We start from the raw sequence: 16,885 nt of genomic DNA, 5'->3' as shown, positions 1-16,885 counted from the left end.
ATTTTTTAATTCTAGGGAAATGTTGCCACTAGTAGACGTGTTTTAATCCCGAGACAATGATTTCATAGAAAAACCTGGATTAGTCTCTTACAAACTATGGAGTTTAATTAAGTTCCCCGTTTATCTGAAAGCTTCTCGGAATCAAGGGAATCGCGACCGAACAAGTCGAATTTGTTTAAGTCTATTCATATCGTTTAATTGCATTCTATTAGAGCGCCAAAGTTTTGATTGGGCGCAAATTACCTTGAAACACTCTCGTTTCCCTCTACCACGGGAAATTTCGTGTCTGCTTGCGTTGCTTTTCTAAAAGAATAAAAAGCCCGCTTTCCGATTGAATTTGGGAGTGGTTTCGACGCTCTTCAAAGTGCTTGACAAATAATATTTCCGTGGAAGATATTGTCAGCGTTCTACGATACCGCATATTCGCCTCCATTAAATATTCGAACCCTCTGCTTAAACTTTCATCCGTCGATTATACGCGTGAAATTACCCTGATTAAATTGTTGCCGCTTAAAATGGAAATCGTGTTCTGCATAGACCCTGCTCGATACAGTGGACGGGCCGAAATCCCCACGAGTATACGTCCGCCATTTCTCTCCGATCCTTTTCGCAAACAATTTGAGAGATCGACCTCTCGTAGACCGCGCGATGACTACGATCCACCGCTTTGTCTGCCTTTTCATGCGTCCACCTTCATCGTTCTTTGTTACCGCCGCCACCACAGCGAATGCATTTCGACAGCGATTTATAGGAAAACAAAGGAACATTTCCTGGTTTGTCGGCTTTGACTATAGACCGAAACCGATTTCCCCACACAGGTCCGCGGTGGGAAGACGCTTTTGCATCGTCTTTCAACCGTTCTAAAGGCAACGCTCTATAATTGGTCATCGCAAAGCTAATCGAAAATAGCAGATTTGAATGCAAGGAGTATGTACACGTTTAGAGTGCTTTGAAAAGGAGATGGATGTGAACCAACGCGTGTTTTCGTTCTAAAATCTTCCTTTTTTCGACTTCATTAATGCGTAAACCGCCGAGCGCTCGGTTGTCTAAGCCTCTTATGAGTACCTACGATCTGCTCGTTTAATTCCTCGGGTGAATGACGTTTCTCCACTTTACACGGAATATTCTGCAGCGAGAATTTCAGGAGAGCGTTTAACCATCACTGCTTTAGGAAAATTCTAGAAGAGCCGTCAAAGTCAAAGGAATCACCGTGCATTGTCAGTTGTACGAAATGATGTGTGCAGCATTAAAGCAAAGAGAAGAAAGATGGTGGAAAAATATGACCGAGATAATGAGTAAGTTATGTCAGCGTGACGTAGGAAGGAGCAGACAAAAAGTAGAGAATCTCTATTATTTTAGCTAATAGGTAGACATACCAGCCTTGACTAGGAAATTTTCGAATAATGAAGAACTCAGATGCTGACTATCGGATTTTTAATATATGAGTGAAAATTTCAAATTTTTGAGAGAACGAGACAGGAGTGCACTGGGAGGTTTAAATTTGTATTTTCTGAAGGAAATCAGAATAATTTAAACTAATTTGTAATATACCTTGACTTTACTTTTTCCATTTGACTCTTTAATTACGAAAATTTCAACATATTTGCTGCCTGCAGGTAGAGGCAGCTTTAAAATTAACCTACTACTGAATAATAAATTTAATCCCAAGTATACCATCCTTGAAATATTTTTCATCGTTTATTTACTCTCTCTCTCTCTTTCTCAGCGCGTAATCACGCGTAAAAGAGCTTAGAAAACTTTTAACGTTTCCCCTTTCGAAGACTTTTCTCCATCAATTCAGCCTCTACCGCATGTAGGAGCATTAATATTAATGCTGTTCGCGAATAAATTTATCCACGATCCCCTCAAAAAAACTTTCAAATGTGCCGAAATTTACGAATCCTCTGTTTCCACCAACCTTAACTTCGTTACCACGAATCGAAGTTCGTGTTTTCTACTCCCTGAAAGTTCAATATTATTGAGAAAACTTGCGCAAACAGGTCGATATCATAGTTTTCAGACCAGAGTGAAATATTCTTCTATATCTCACCTCAAACAAAATGCAAAGGAAAACTTTTATCAACCACCCCAATTACATTCGATTTCTAAATATTGATTACCCAATAAATATTTGCAGATGAAATAGCAAATGCTCTCTCATAAAGTGTCAAGAAATTCGATTACAATTCAGAAACAAATGCCAGAGTATCAAAGTTCTACTGAACACTAATATATTAAAATTGTGTCCAGAGTGTTAGAGGGTCACCAACTCACTACTCCCATGTACTCCATCCCATACATGAAAACGATTCCTCCTCAAAATCCATCCTTCAATCCAGCCAATGACGAATACGTAAAGACCCCCTACATTCACAGGATGTAATCGGTCGAGAGGGCGATTCAGTGACAGTTCGAGTCGCGACGGCTATTTGCACGAGTCCTTTGTTATCTTTCATGGGAATGGATATTCGCGGCGGCACGGCCACGATCCCAAAAGCCATCGCGTGGTCTTCGTTGAGGATGACGCCTGTGTCGCGCCCGCCAGCGAGGACAGAGCAGAGGAATGTGACGTTGAATGGGCAGAATTAATGGGAACGACGGACTCCGAGGTAATAACCGAGAGCTCTTGCTCGACTCTGCCATTGTTATTGGGGTTTCTGATACGGGATCGCGTTTGCCCCAGCTAAAAATCACATTAATCCTGGACCAACGTAACAAACGTGTGGGAAAGTCATGGACCAACGGCCACCCTGTGCCCGCTGCATGCTCACGTATTAATTGGAGATCCGCTCGCGACGCGGAACATCGAAGCTTTTGATTGCAAACGGCGATCATGTGGAACATTAGGGTTAGGTCGGTTGTGGTGTTGATTGGTATCCAGCATTATCGATTACCATCGTAGGACCTTTCTAAAACATCTCCTATGTTATAGGGCATATATGATGATATCGTTGCATGACTCGAGGCGGGGTCATAACTCACGACCAGTCGCACGCACGTTTTCGCAGCGATGAAATGGTGTTCCAATATGTTTCTATGCGAACAAGAATTGCAGTAAAAAAAGAAAGCAGAAAGTGGTAATTAAATTGGTTAATTGCCAGAAGTAGGTATTTCCATATAGCACGGCCTAAAAACGAGTTAATATAGAAAGTACTTGGTACCTTGCCTAGAGTATAGAGGCAAGTCTCATCATGTAGATGATATTTAAGTGGACTTCGAACGTAGATGTCAATAACAAGTGGCAGTTTATAGACGGCCAATCGTATTCAACCATTCTAGGCCGAATGAACGTGGTGTCCGTAGCATGTGATTGCGACTGCAGATAATATATTCGTATCCCGTCAGTGAGATGATTGGACAGGGTTAAGCAAAGCTGACCAGCAGAGCTCCAACTCAAACAGAAGTAGTCCACGATATCCACTATATATCTGATGGATATTTGAAATTTCCTTTACGAGAGGTTTGTACAAAAGGGGGACACGTTCCGTTACCTTACTCGCGTTTGCATCAATTCAGTTTGCCCCAATTCATGCTCCGACTTTTCCCCACGAGCCGCACGATAAATTAATCCCAGAGATGCGCCGAAATCGGAATTTCGTTGGAGGGACAGGCAAGTCAGCTTTCGGATGGTAACACCATAATCGCGCCGCTATCGCAGAGGGGCTGAGAGCGCTTTTAGGATTCAAATCGATTCGTCGACGCAACAGTTTCAATTGAACCGCAACGCGGGACGACTGGAAACGAACAGTCGCGTTGCGGCAATATCGTCAGTCTAGTTCGGCTGGGAAAACAGTCGGCGAGCGTAAAACAGACGTACGCAGCGTTAACGAATGGGAGCGTACGATCAATCTTACTTTTAATTTAGCGCTTTCATCTTGGTCCGTGCTTTCACGAGCGAGGCAACGCCGATACCGGTGCACTCTGTTCGACAGGGCTCGAACTCGACCCCGGGCAGACCGTACGACTGGGAATAAAAATAGAACAAAAGGAGAACAGAGGGTGAATGTAGCCTGCTATCGGGGTCCCTGTTGTTAATCTATGGAAAAACTTCAATTTCGTGGCTTCTTCCCTTTCAATAACGACGCATCGAATTTTTCGTCTGGCTTTTCCTCTGACCAAATAATTCGTTCGTTGGTAATTTCACTGGGAATGGATTGGATGCTGACTGGACACGTCCTATCCATCTGGGTATTATTGCGTCGTTGACAATGTCGATTGCAATACGACTGAGTATCTGAAATGTTCGTGGCATTCGCTCGTTAGCCACGCATCATAGAAAACAGAATGCCATTCAATAATTCATAGACACTAGACCGAACAGAGGAAAATTGCTAGGTTCATTCATATTGTTTCAGTGAGATCTTAATAGCGAGATCGCTGAAACGTTTGGTAATTTTGGAACGTGAGTTTTTCTAATTTCTCTAAATTCGTTTGTTCTTTAACTTTCATTTACAAGTTTGAAGGCGTATTATCAATTGGTAAAAGCTATCAGTCTTCATTTTCCAGCATGGCACTGCCTAGAAACGTTATCGAAGCGGATGATAGAATCGATCGCTTTCTAATGAATAATTTCATTAAATTAATGGCTCGGTGGGCACTTCCATCTCTCAGCCCTCTCTCTCTTTGTCGATCGAGGTCCCAGATTCCAACGCGTGCATAGCGCAATCTATTGAGCGTAACGCAAATGTCGAATAATGAGAGTATCAATTCTGTTCTGCGGCAGCAATATTGTCAAACGAGATTCTTGAAGCTTCCTCTGGTTAGGTTCTTGCTGGAAATGTTGGTCGAGGTTTCCAGCCATAAGCCGTCTATAGCTGTACTAGAATAGGGACCTGAAGACCGATTATGTTCGCTAAATTTCTTGCCGTGAATTCAGTAGAATAAGAACTTCGTGCCACGACGGTAGTCTGGCACAAACGAACCGCACTGATGCATTAAATTTACAGTTTGAGGTGTTGCGATGGACTAAAGTCGACGTAATATGATATTCAGAAATTTAATTTAACATAACTATATATATAGAATTGACCAACTCAGACACCAGCAAAGTGCACTTCAATCTTCAGAATCACAAAAAAAGACGCCACAGAAAGTGCAAGAGGAAAATTGTAAAAAGGAAAGTTAGAACTATCTATAAATTGTTTTCCAGTAGCCTCAGTGTCCACCCACACCTCGAACGCTATCAACTGCAACGAGCTAAACTTTCGATGCATGGATGCACGCGAGTGTGGGTGGATGAACAGGGGGCCAATGCGACAGGGGAAGTGGTCCGAGGGCGTCATCTATCTTGCAAACGCGAATATGAGTATCAACAGGGCGGTGTTGTTTCCAGCGGCGCGGGCGTTTTAAATAATTAATTGGCTGGGCGAAATGGGACTTGCAGATATGAATTCGGGGCCATTCGTTAATTTCATGGTTCATTTCGCACGCTCTTTTCCGCTCGGCTGTTTCCCACCGCCGCGCCCCAACGCCCCCAGCTCCTTTTTTTCATTACACGACACTCGCCGCTTATGAATGTGACGGGCTATCGGGCGCGGGCGCGTAACTCTCTCGCAACGCGCGCCCAGCTATTATGGTTTAGCAATTGTCGACAATCATCGGCCAAACTGTAATTCTTCCCTGCCTATTTATTACCCCTGGGACTCTGCTGACTCATCCACGCCCCCATCGCCCGTCTCCTCTGCGGACCCGCTCGCTGTAACGGACGTTTTTGCGCGAATTCGCGACAGTTCCCGCAAAAGCGCAGATCCGTGGATGCAGCGAGTCTGCCCCAGCATCAAACGGCAGGAGCTCGTTAATTGTCTGCGCTGGATCAAAAGAGCTTAATATGCGTCCATTTGGTAGCTCCCGAACCACTGACCCACCACAACCTTTCCACTGTGCTCCTTCTAATTTTTTCCTTTGACGTGTTTCCTGTCTGCCCGTTTTTCCAGGCATCCCCCGCAGCATCAGCTATACAGACACGCGGACTAATTTCCATGGCTAGGACCGTTAGCCAGCCACTCACCATTCAAAGTCTCCCAGTTATGTGGGACAGCCGATGATCGCAGCGATCGACGGATTAATTGGATGACGTCCATCGAATTTGCATCTAATCATCTCATGCCACGCGTGTCTCTGCCATCAAAAGCGGCTACTTTTTCTTTCGCTCTTGGCCTCGTTACATCCGTGAACTACCAACACGCCTAGGAAGATCGATAAACACCAATCTAATATTCAACTCTCGCGTTCAGTTTTATCGGCAGTGTGCCCGGACTCGATTTTTCTTGTACTGCGACAGCCAATCGCTTTTATTCCGCTTGTTACACGCTTTTCCCGCTGGTGCCGATATTTAATAAATGCTTAAAGCTGCACAGACACAATATTTCCAGCTTTACAGGTGGATCCGCGGAGGTGAATTCAGGTCGCGATAAGTCGTCGGTATTCGACTGAGTAAAAAGAGAAGCGCTTACAGAATTGTTGCTGGATGCTCGATATCACAGTATCAGGCGTTCTCTCATCCCCAAAGTCTCGCCACCCTTGCTAGCCGTCGGCTTGTTTTCATTTATTCCAAGAACGAATTTCGGGACGTTTCGGGACGAGAACTGCGAACTCTCTTGTAGTTACTTACTTGAGTTCTAATTGAGTGGCGGAGTCCAACAAGAAATCCCTGAGAGGGTATCTCTGAATGTCCTTCGAGTTGGGAGACGATGAAACGAGAATATTAATCTTTCGTCTTCGCGATTTCAGAAAGTATTCAACGCTGAACTTCCGCCGCCTTCGAGTTTCCGGACGAGACTGAAATAACACCGCGATCTTGCGTCTCGTAACAAAGTATAATATACTTCTGGGCTTCCACGAATTAATGATGAGGACATGAATTGGATTAACAGTTTTCATGGATTTCAACTACTCTTGCGGAGAAAATGAGAAAGAAATAGTCCAGCTCTCCAGCTCTGGTACTTCGAATTTCAACGTCACAATGTCCGAATAATATAGTGTCATAGGAAAGATTAAAACAATGGCAGAACGAAACAGGTAGCTGCGTTTTTTCTCGCTTTTTTCCCGTTGTTGTAATTGTTTTAGGATAGCATATTGTCAATTCACGTTCGATATGTGCTCGAGGCTATGTTTCGTTATTCCGCAAAGAGATTCGGCTATTTCGAATCGATTCACTCTCATTCGTCCATCCACTGGAAAACGTTCCGGATGGCATCTGATTTTACCGCTGGTGCGTACGCGCGTTTTTTGGTAGATTTTAGATCTGAAAGAATCCTGTGATAGCTGAAGCCGCGTTCTTTGTGGCAGTCCTCAATTTCACTGAAATTTGTGGTAACTGAAGGCGAATTTTAATAGTCTTCTGGTATGACTGAAATCTGCGATAATTAAAACCGAATTTGAGTAATTCTCAGCTTTGACAGAAGCCACATTTTACTAGTCATCAAATCTGACTGAGTTCTTCGGTAACTGAAGCTCTACTTTAATAGTCTTCTGCTAATTCTGCTATTTCGAGTCGATTTTTTCTCTTTCGTGCACGCAGCTGCTCGCTGAAAAACGCTCCGGATGGCTTCCGGTTTTAACGCTGACGCGCACGCGCATTCGTGCCAACCACGTTGACCGCATCAACCACCGGATACGCGTGGAATACGTGGCTGCGAATTAATGGTCGTCGGTCGTCGGCATTAAATTGTTCTTAATTACCGTTACCGTCAACAACGATTATCTCTGTAGTCGCGACGTTGCGCTTTAAAAAAAAGAAGCTTCCCTGCGACCGATGGTGTGTGGTCGACCGCAATTTAATACGAACTTGACGATAATGTTGCTGGTGATACACAGACTATGAAAATTGTTATTCTAACGTGGGTGTGGTTTCTCTCTTGTATTTTTAGTAGAATGTTTCTCTTTTTATAAAAGAGGCTGACGTGGTTATTATTCTTATCGATGGCTATGTGTAATTGTTGGGACAATTGTTAGAAAATAAGGAAAAATCGCTCGAATAAAAATGGAGCGGTTTTAGAGAGATCAAATTCGAAAAGATAATAATATACTTAATGAGTTTAAACAATTTAATTAATCCGTTTCTAGTGATAAATCGACTGTAATGAAAATTGACAAGTAATTCCAAAGTTTTGGCCAGCTATCTATTTTAGAAGATCGTTAGCTCTAATTTTAATGTTCGTTTCATTGAATTTAATTTTGGAATACATTTAGTATAGTTTACGAATATTAAATAAATGTGAGATAGATTTAGCAGGAATTCGGTAAAGTCAAGATGAACTCCGTGTAATTGAAAACTGAATAAAACCTATCAGTTGAAAAAGTCATTTTCCATTACTGGTAACACTGTCCTATAGCCAAAATTTCTCGTTCCCGTTTCCTTAATTTCCATGGAACTCGTTTCCCAGCGTTCGATTTAGAAAACATTTTTACGTCGAAACGGCAATTCAATTTCAACAAACGATTACATTCTAACAACACGAATATATCTCTAGCCTCTAGTCGATCGAACAAACAGTAATTTTCGATACGTTACCTTCCACCAAAAAAGAAAGGAAGGATTTTTAACTGCTCTTTCGTTAACCTAATATTTGATTACGATATTCTACAAAACCGGTAGAGGACACAAACTTGATTACCATGTTGCCGTGCACGATCAAGAGAAAACAATCGAAATTTAAAAACGTGCTCATGCTACAGGGAAACTGTGAAAGCAGGTACTGTTGAAATACCATATTTTCTATGTTCTAATTTCGTAGTTTACATATCGATTTATCAACAAAATCACAGAAAAAATGAATCAACAATTGATCATCCTTTCTGTATTTTCTTTGCGATAGTGAATCAAATTGAACTTTAAACTTTGACTCAGCCAGTTATTAAATGCATCACAGACAGCGATACAGTAATGCCTTAGTGGTATGCCTTATTAAATCGTATAACATATGATATTATAACTCTTATTAATACGACCGTAAATCCTTCAATCGATGCGTGGTCTTTGAATTGCCCATCATTACGAATACATATCATGATCAGGTTCAACAGATTTCCATAATCTGGTAAACGATGTGTACAAACGTCGGAACAATTACCGCAAACATTATCGATGAATCGATCTGCATGTCAAGTCCCTGGAAGTACAATAATTGGATTCGAGCTGGTGAAACGCGAGAACAGGTCGCCGAATTAATAAAGCGACGACGGTCGTAAAATTCTCGCGACACATTGATAGAGATACAAGAGATTTGAGAAAAATTTTCCCTCTGGACGGAAGGCCATTATGCGGTAGGGAAGACAGTCACGTAAATCGGAAGGAATCGTGATGGCAGCAGTGAGGGAAAACGAGAGAAATTCAACGGTGAACGCTGAGCGGAAATAAAAGTAAGTCCCGGGACGGGTTTAAAGAGACAGATGATGGATAGAATAAACTTTAATTAAAACCTCGGTTTTAAGGGTGAGGGAGGATGAAGGAAGGCGGGACATTAGGACGGATTACAGGGGAACGAGAACGGCGTAACATTTTTAGACGGTTAAATTAACTGAAATTAAGTACTCCCCTTCGCTGTCTTATGGAAGAATGTGTTAATACGTATAATTACCGCGTTTCCCTTTACAACTTATTAGGATCTATAAATACTGTGAATTATTAATCACAGCGTCTGAAAGGAGTGAAAGAAAATGCTAGAACCTTCTTGAGTTTCTCGTTGCTTTTCTTCATATTTTTATCTCTTTTAAAAAAATGTGAGGGATACTACATTGTTTTCAATTTATAGTGAGCATGTTGTCTGAAGCTCTGAGAGGCTTCAGAAATCCAGGCAGAAATTACATCTCGTTTCAGCGTGGCCCTTACTTTCTCCTTACGTATCGTGTAAGGGAAACGAGAGCTTCATGAGAAAACATTGGCGCAAGTAAACTTCTCCAGACACGTATCCACGCGTGCATTGTAAAGAGTATGCTTTCCAGAAGGCGGCTTAAACCGCATCAGCTCGCAAGGATTACACTTGCTGCGCATGAATAATGAGAATTTTTACTCTGAAGCGTGCCGCTGCACCCTTAGAAAAAACATTCGTAACCGAGAAGAAATTGCGATTTAAAATGCTGTTTGCTGGAAAAACTCGGGGAAAAATAGTTGCGCCTAGAGCGAGATAATGGCAAACGCTTTGTCTCTAGTCTTTATTTTTTCAATGAATATCAATGAAAAATCTATAGATGAATGGTTCAATCTTTGACTCGTTGAGGGTACTCCATCGTAATGAGTTACTTTTTTTAAATAGAGAGGTACCTATATTTAGTTCTCGCGATTCGATTTTATGGTTTCTCGGCTATTGGAACTCCCGTTATTCTGTTATCTGCTCGATCACACTGTATGAGACTCTTTTATTTACAAAAAGAGGAGACGACATGTCGTTTGAATCGGGTATTCTCGCTTACGAGCAATGAAAGTTTGAAATGATTGTTTTGTATTTCTTGTGGACTTAAATGGAGTGGGAGATCTGTTGATTTTTATAGAGATTATTCCAAATAGTTTTCAGCGTCACGTTAAATAAGGAATCGTGACTTGTTGCTAGAAATATTTTAAGTGGGCAAGGGAAAACGGGCAGTGTGCTGTCAGACATAACTATACTTTACTGAAGCTATTGTTCTACAAGCTATTCTAACTACTGATCCAGTTAGAAATTACTTAAGAGTTTTATAAATTCTTCATTCTATCATAAATTTTCGTATTATTAATTTGGACTGATTAAAGCAGAGCATCCTGATTTAATTTCATTTATTAGTAAACAGAGCAATAATTTGGCCAATTTTAATATCGCGATATAATTTTCCCACTGACCCGAAACGTATTACTTGAAGGTGTGTTCGCATTTAAATTAGCCGCAGAGGCCGCGGCTGCGCCGCTGTATTTTCCTCTTGTTCGTGCCCTTGTACGAACTACAGCTGGAAACTTCGTAGAAAGCTCGCAACCGTTGCCTGTTAGTATCTATATATCTTCGAATGTTGCAATTAGTCGAAGCAGACAAGTACAACAGAAGTTTCACTACTCTGGAATGCAACGTATATTCTACTTTGTCGCGATTAGTTCTCGTGAATAGCGTGACGAGAGTTAGAAACGCGTTATTTTCTAGTCTCACGCAGCGTGTATTAACGATCATTTTTAAAGAACATAAACGTTAAAGGCAGAATAAGATTAACTTGACATGGGTAATTATGAATACGAAACTTTGAGGCACAGTCTGCATGAAACTAATCCTGCATTTCATACTTCATAAAATCTGATAAGAAATAGATGCAGTTACAGCATATCACGTACCAATCAGTACATATACTGAACATATTGTTCTCGATATTATCGTTAGGTGCATAACGAATTAAAACTCTGCATACAGGATCTAGTATTTACAGATCAGTAATGTCACTGTGTATTCTTCAAACTACAGTTTACCACTTTCTCCAGCTCGTTACTAATGCCCCCTTTACAAGAACCAGACTTATACCGAATCTCGTGAAATCCCATTCCAATTCCATCGCAACCCAATTCTACTTCGCCTCGCGACACCAGTCTCGAAGCAATACCAATCTCAATTTTCAACACGGTTCTAAATCAAGCACCGTCACAGTCGACTAATGTCTCCGCAAAGCAACCCTCTGCGTTTTACGAGTCATCAGTCCAAACCTCGAACGACAGACGTCAATTAAGTAAAGCCTGATTCGAAATCCGTCGAGAGAGCGGATAAGGGCGCCTCGATCTCTTTTCCACGAAAACGCTGGCGCGTCTTCTTTCGCCGCGCGGTTCGCGGAACAAAAGCGGGGAGAAGGCGCGAAGGGAGATCGTGAGGGGGCGTCAATGCCGCATAAAACGCGGGCTACGTGACATGAATAATTCCGGGTGCGCTAAAGCGTCAGAATCGCGGGATCCTCGCAGGCACACGTTCAATCTCGCGGATGCGGCGGCGGTGTGTTCTTGCCGCTCTCGACGATCAATTAAATCGAGTAACCGGGCAGATTCGCCGGGTCTGCCGCGAATAAAGGAAAACATTCGCCTGCTATCGATTAATCCGCGTTAGGGGGAACGGCCGGGACGGGCACGGGGATAAAGGAGGCGCGGCTATTATTCATCCGCGACAGCTTTTCCGTCGCGAGCAATAGCAAAACGACGCTGCGAACGATCCATTAATATGTTCGCTTGTTGCACGCGCTCCCGCCTGCCTCCCACCTCTCTCCCTCGCTCTCCCTCCCACTAGGGAGACACCGTTTTTCTTTCAAGCCCCGAGCTCGCTGCTTTTCTGGAAGAAAGGGTCTCGATACGGACACGTCGACGCGCCTCGCGAATCGATATTTCAAAAGTAACGAGCCTGTCCAAGCCCCGGTGGAAACCGCCGCCGTCCCGATACGAGCTGCCGTAGGATTAATATTCAATAACGAAATTCGTCAATGTCGGGAGCAACGTTTGCTCCCCCGCACGGTGGCGATTAATAGATACTCTCTGGGAAGGGGGCAGACTGTTCGATACGGCGAGAGGGATAGTCGCTCTCTGTAAAGGTATTCACGCTACTCCGACGTTTTGTTGCAGACTATAATAGAATATCTTGGTAGGAGCGATGTTAAGGGGCAAGAGATGCGGAAGATTGGTTATACGAGTTTGCTGCGTGTTGACGCCAGGACGTGAACAGTTCAACTCATAAATGAAGAAATTTTTAACTGTTTTATAACTAAGGGAGATGGAACAAAATGTTAGCTTAAGAAAATAGGGTATATCATCGAAACAAAGTGAATGCTTGCAGTTGTTCCAATTGCAGAGAGGAGTGCCTGCCTTATAGCAAAGGGAGTTAAATTTACCCGAATTTAGTACGACAGTAACTCGACGCGTCTTCAAGGTCCCGAGACACTGGCTCCACCGAAGCCAGTCATCGGCAGGAAAAAAGCGTGCAATTAATTCCCTCCGGGCCTTAATTAACGCATCCATGGAAGAGAGGAAGAACGTGCGCGCGTGCTGATAAACGCACAGTAGAGAGGCGTGTAATTTGTAGAATTTTAATTAAATCAAACGCGTTGATGCGCATTACCGTCGACGGTTAAAATGATATTTTTCATGCGTTTGTTTCGTTATTGCGCTACCATTAACCACCTTAATTGGGTCCAATACACGAGGCTCTAAGGCCGGTTTTCTCTGTCACAATGGAAATACGTTTTTATCAGCGCGAAAAAACTGTGCACGTGTGTGCAGGCTGGAAAAGTGCAACAAAAGCTGTTCAGTTTCGTTGAGTTAATTTCGAAGCTTGTTACGAGAACGGTAAAAATGATTTACACTACGAACAGTGAATTCCCTTTGGTAAGATTAATCTGCTCGTTTTAACCATATATTCGGATAAATTGCGCTCTCTGTAAACGTCATACGATACCCGGCAAATATGCTCGCGCTATAATGCTTTACAGCTCCCAGTTGACTGTGCTTAACGCGAAATTAAATAAAGTCAAACTCAGTCGTGTATCCGTGAGTAAAAGAGGAAATAACGAGGTGGCGTTATGTATAATGCAATGCTCGATGTAATTGGTTGTAGAACAGTTAAGAGTTTAAGAGCCTTTTGGGTAATATCGACTCACCAAATTATGAGATTTCGCGGTGTGACGTTAATTTCAGCGATCGTGATTCGGAGGCTGATCCCATGGCACTCACCTGAAACAGAAAACAGGAAAAGATTTTACAATACGCACGCAAGAAACGTGATGAAAGTAGGCAGGTAGGTACAGTAGACACCCACAGATTTATAAAATAGTGAATAAAACTTGAAACACAGATTTCGAAATATTAGGCACCACCCTAATAGGACCCTAGGTCCGAATAGGACCTAGTCTCCCAGAAGTCAATCAAGCTTATCCTCACATTCTACAAACTAAGCATACATATATTCACTCCACCCACGCGTCGCCGACTCCCAGACTCCAGAAAGTCGAGAGCAGTAGCGAAAAAGAAAGTTCGTCGCTCATGAAGCCACCGCGAAAGTTCTTTCTCGCGAAAGCCTCGAGTGGATCCAGCAAAAGTTCGGCCCACTTCCTCCGAGGTTTTCGCCCCAGCGTCAGCGACTTCGTCAGCGCGGCGTCGTCGCTCGATTGTGCATGCAGCTCGCAAAGTCGCGGGCTGCTGGAACGCTCGCGTGTACACCGTCGCCGCCTAATTCCGCGAATTCTGACCCAAGCGTCTCGGAGAGCTCACGTTCGCGTTTGTTCCGTGTATCGGGCGTACATATTCGCAAATACCCAGAGATCAAAGCGAACGACGGTGAGCGCGAAGCGGCAAGAAGTTACGAGGTGAATTTTCCTCGGCTGCCTCGGCTGCCTCGGCTGGCAAACCTGGCAACATCCCGAATTCACGGAGACTTTCGTTTCTCGGCAAACACCGCGCTGGGATCGGACAACGTGCGAGGTATTTCAACGCCAGGGAATAAGTGAATAAGGAACGTTTATCCCAGCGCGATCGTAGAATGCGGATTTTCAATTTCTCCGCGGTTCGCTCGCTTGTCCCAGCCCGATATTGCCTCTGGTTTATTCCAACTCTCGCTTCCCGAGGCCCAATTTCGCTTTAAACGCTCGCTAGTGACGAGATCGCTGGCAGTTTATTCAAATGAACTCTAGCCATCGACCGACTCGGCGATATTAACGTTCAGGTGGCTGAAGTTTTCATACGGAGTGCTATTAATGTAATTTCGGATTAACTGATCTCTTGATCAGGGTGTTTATATAGTATTCAGTTGACTGTATGTTCATACAGAGAAATTTATTTCGAGGTGAATGTGGAGCAGTTGACCTCGTGGATTTAAACGGGCGTGAGTGGACAGTTCTCTCAGGGGAACATATTGATTCGCAGGCGATATTATTAATTTTACAGTGAAATAGTGAAGCCTAGGTTCCTAATTGAACTACTCGAATGAGTCTCTGTTGGTGACTATCGCGAGCAGAAAGCCTGAATGTATAATCCTTACAAACTCTTGATCCTCTCTGCTAAATGCAAATTCCGTCAAAGTCTAAAGATTCAAAGACTCACAACACCGCATCCCCCATCCACTGAAGCCCTTTGAGTCGTCTTATATCCCTGCTAAATTAGTGTTAATCTCACTCCTCGATGCTCTTTCAACAGTCACGAAAGTTTCTTTAGATTGAAGCACTCGTCTAATGTCCCAAAACACCCCCATTTCGACATCACAGAGTAACGTAATTTTTCCTCCCATCCCTCCATGTCTATTGTAAATACCCTGCTCCTGGATCGGATATCAAACATTACGGCACGAGGATCGACAAAATGGAAAGCTTGTCTCTCATTACTTTTGACGCTTTAACGCACCTACGTGCTCGCAGGCGCTTGTTCCGCCAGTGAAACTCGGTAAACGGATAAAATGGTTTAACGTGGCTTGACGAATAAAATTGCGCTTTCTAAACGGTGTCGATCTAACTCTCCCTGATGTATACCGAAAATCGATGATCGACTTCAAGAAAAACTTGGTCCCGACGGTCGAGGAATTCGTACATTTGAGGAATGGCTCGTTCTCACCCGAATCTGCTCGAAACTCCTAGAGCGCATTACGTATGTTCCGCGGCTCGCAACCCTCCTTTCCCACGTGTTTTTGCTCAGACATTCGCCATTCCAGCGGCTTAAATATTTCATTCGAGTGGGTTGCGTTGCATCGCCGCAAGCACGCTTCACGCGGAGTGCTTATAATTCACAAACATTGGCCCGCGGAAGTATGCGCGTACGGGCCTCGCGCTGGGACTTCACGCTGTCACGCCTGCGTAAAACCTCTCACGGTACGCTGGCATTGTTCCCGTCGTTGTGGCGCATTATTCGCCTCGCGCGATTTTGAGTGCGATACTGACGGACTCGGGACCGACCACGTTGTTTACGCTGCCTTGAATCATTAAATGGCAATGCTTACAGGGAGCAATTTAACCTTGTCCCTCTTGTATTTTGCAATTTGGGCAGGCAGATGTGGATTTTTAATGATACGAATGCGGTTCATGTACGTCAGTGTTGCATAAGTTAAATTTCCGGAAGAAAAGAAGCGTACTGTACTTCGTTTTCGTCGTTGCGGTACTATATTTGAATACTGCTTGCCGCTGCACTGTGTAGAATTGGACAGGCTGCACTTGGGATAGCACAAGAGCAAGATACGCCATTGCTTGCACCGTCTAATTTCACCTTTCTCTGCTACCATGATCCCCACTTTTATAGTATGTAGTAAGATTCCTGTATATAGAGTATACATCGATTCAATTAGTAGTTGTGCCCGCTACGACCAATAATACATTACAGTAGGTCCTATTCACTGTGATTAATTAGACCCGCATTCCTTCCAGATATAACCTGTGCAGCTTCGTACATTAGAGAGATGAGAAGACTGGGACAAGAAATGCATATCTGATGGCTTTTGGTCCTGGTCTAATCTCTGTGACCCATCTCCAGACCCTTAACCCTTCGCTTCTCTGCAACTCAGCAATAAATACATATACCCAAACCAGTTGCATCTCAGAAGCAGCAGTGCCATATCATATCACAACCCTCACCGTCAAGAAATCCTGACACCTCCTTTCCTCACTTTCCAACAACCAATAACACAGCCTCTAATCGATCACGTGCCATCTCCAAAGCACCGTTCCCAGCATCAAGAATCCCCCACAGAAGTACGACTCCTCTCACGAGTGGAACGCCCCATTATCATTCCCACTGTGCGCGGCGCTTACAGGTGGGTCACTTCGGTAAAGCCGTCCAGCTTAATATTGCAATATCGGCGGTGATTCCGAGTCCCAGAGATTCCGGAGGTGACTCGTGCACGAATTCAAGAGGCCATTATCCGAGACAGCGTCGGAAGAGCGTAATAAACGCGGCCGGTCCGAGAAAGAGCAACAAGTATCGAAT

Source organism: Calliopsis andreniformis, chromosome 3 (genome assembly GCF_051401765.1).
Source record: "Calliopsis andreniformis isolate RMS-2024a chromosome 3, iyCalAndr_principal, whole genome shotgun sequence".
In the NCBI taxonomy this organism is placed as follows: Eukaryota; Metazoa; Arthropoda; class Insecta; order Hymenoptera; family Andrenidae; genus Calliopsis; species Calliopsis andreniformis.
Note: the sequence above shows the minus strand (reverse complement) of the source record.